This window comes from Schistocerca americana, chromosome 3 (assembly GCF_021461395.2).
Source record: "Schistocerca americana isolate TAMUIC-IGC-003095 chromosome 3, iqSchAmer2.1, whole genome shotgun sequence".
Lineage (NCBI taxonomy): Eukaryota > Metazoa > Arthropoda > Insecta > Orthoptera > Acrididae > Schistocerca > Schistocerca americana.
In genome coordinates, this window is record NC_060121.1 from 589,345,418 (window position 1) to 589,347,917 (window position 2,500).

At 62.6% G+C, this 2,500-nt stretch overlaps 1 pseudogene; it reads right to left on the reverse strand.

Moving 5' to 3' along the window:
• LOC124607586 overlaps positions 1-2,500 on the reverse strand; it is a 7,933-nt pseudogene that overhangs the window by 2,884 nt on the left and 2,549 nt on the right.

Below are 2,500 nucleotides of genomic sequence, written 5' to 3' on the forward strand. Positions count from 1 at the left end.
GTGACATTGCTGTCCACCTTCACCTTCTTCTCGCGCCCTGACGCGACTAAGGCGAGAGTGAAACACTTCCGGGCGTTGATCTGCAGCCCCAGGTGGGCGAGGGCTGCGGTAGCTGCATCGATGAGGGACTGCAAGCCCCTCGGGGTCGCTGCAAACAGCAAGACGTCATCTGCAAAGGCCGCAGCGTTGACTCTGCGACCGAGGATCCGAGCTCCGATGTGGGAGGGCAGTTGGCCTAAAACGTAGTCCACCGCAAAGTTGAACAGGAGGGGGGAGAGGGGATCGCCCTGGCGAACGCCCCGTGCTGGCTGCACAGACTCGCCGGCGCCGTCCGCTATCACTGTCGTGCTGCCCTCGTAGCACCACTCGACATACTCGACAAAGCAATCCCCCAGGCCATGCGCCTTCAGCACGGGGCGAAGGGCAGCATGATCTACCGAATCAAATGCCTTAGATACGTCGATCGATGCCACAAAGACAGAGCGGCAGGAGCGAACTGCGTCGGTGAGAGCAGTGTCTAAGATGAAAGTATTTTCCAACATCCCATCCCGAGGGATGAATGCCCGCTGACGTTCGTCCACAGCACATGCGCGCATCAGGCGTGACGCGAGAACCTTGTGAAAGGTCCGCGCCAGCACCGAGCAGACCGTAATGGGGCGAAAGTCAGCGGGGGATGTTGGTGCAGCCGTTTTCGGGAGAAGGGAAGTCCGCGCTCGAAGCAGGCGTTCCGGAAGGGCGCGGGCCAGAAGGAAGAGATTCATCACTTTCACCAGGACTTCGTGCGGCAGGCGCCGCAACTCCGCTGGGGTAAGGCCGTCCGGCCCGGCCGCTGATCCCCTGGGCGGCAACGCGGCGGCGAACTCTTCATGTGTGACCGGCCCCCATCGGTGCTCGAGAGCGACAGGCTCCGAGTGCGGGAGGAGGCGGTCACGAATGAAGCCCGCCGTGGAGATGGGCTTCTTAGTGAAGAGGTCCGCCCAGAAGTCCAGCAGACCGGGGATGGCAGGTGGCGGCTGGAGCAGGGTGCCATCCAAGACGCCGCGCACGCAACGTGTACGCGACCTTCGGAAGGCATCCTGCGTTCTCGCATATTCCCAGCGGCGCCGCTTGCGCTTCTGCGTCGGCGGCGCGGCAGGCGGCCGCTTAGATGGATGGCGCGGCCACTGTGTCCTGGTGATCGATCTCTCCCCTCTGGACCCGACCGACGCAAGGGCATCCGGGAGCATGCCCAGGATGACATCGGGCGTCGTGCCCCGCCCTAGACCAATGACTCGATCCAGGGCAGAGAAACGCTGGGCGGAAGCAGGTAGCCCCGCCAAATGCTCCCAGGTGGCGGCGTCAGTCGGCCCCTCTGGCGGCGGCCCGGTGGTGGCGGCCGCGAAGTCCTCGGCTGCGTCGACGGGCGGCGCAGCGGCCTCGCCCGCGTCAGGCAGCGAGCTCGCTGCTCCCCGGCGGGACGCCGGCTCTTCCCCCCGACCGATCTCAAGCGCCTCCATGAATTGGCGGACAAGCTGCTTGTGGGCAGCTTTCCGCCTTTGGCACTTGATTGCCTCGAGCGTTCGGTCGGGGAACATCCTGATCAGTTCTTGATTGACAAAGAAGAACCGGGCGTCCCTCTCAAGGAACAGTTCGGACTCTGCCTTGGCGAGCGACAGGACTTCTTCCTCCGTCCACCTCGCGCGATGCCTCTCCGTGACGATCTCCGCGTTGGCGGCGGCGATGGACCCCAAGACCGTTCTTGGTGGTGAAGCTACGGTGACACTCACTACAAGCGTAGACAGCTGCAACAGTTACAAAATCTTCGGCACGGCCGGTTGGCCGGCTAGGTGCTGGGGAAGCTGGGGTGGCACCTTCAGCGGAAGAGCCACCACTTTTGTTTACTTGTCTGCTGCCCCCAACTTAAAAGGGATAATGCGAGGGGGGGGCTTGTAACCCCCCCAAGCCCCTGGTGCGGTCTTCCACTCTGCGAAAATCAGCGGGCCCACGAGAAGGGGAGAAGACCGCAAGAGAGGAGAGGCTAAGAGGGCTAGGCCCATGTATTGCGCATCACTCTCCCAGTAACTACAGCCCAAGGAAGGCACCTCGCAGCAGCAGCACGACTACATCAAGACCGCACTTCGAAAAGCCAAGTCCGGATGCAGCCGCACCGCCGCCACTTGGCCACCTTAAGAGAGTCATAGGTTACTCCCGCCGTTTACCCGCGCTTGCTTGAGTTTCTTCACGTTGACATTCAGAGCACTGGGCAGATATCACATTGCGTCAACACCCGCTAGGGCCATCGCAATGCTTTGTTTTAATTAGACAGTCGGATTCCCCCAGTCCGTGCCAGTTCTGAGTTGATCGTTGAATGGCGGCCGAAGAGAATCCGCGCACCCGCGCGCCCCCGGAGGAGCACGCTAAGGCGGACGCGGCCTCGCAGCAAGGAAGATCCGTGGGAGGCCAAGGCACGGGACCGAGCTCGGATCCTGCACGCAGGTTGAGGCACCGGGGCGCGAACGCT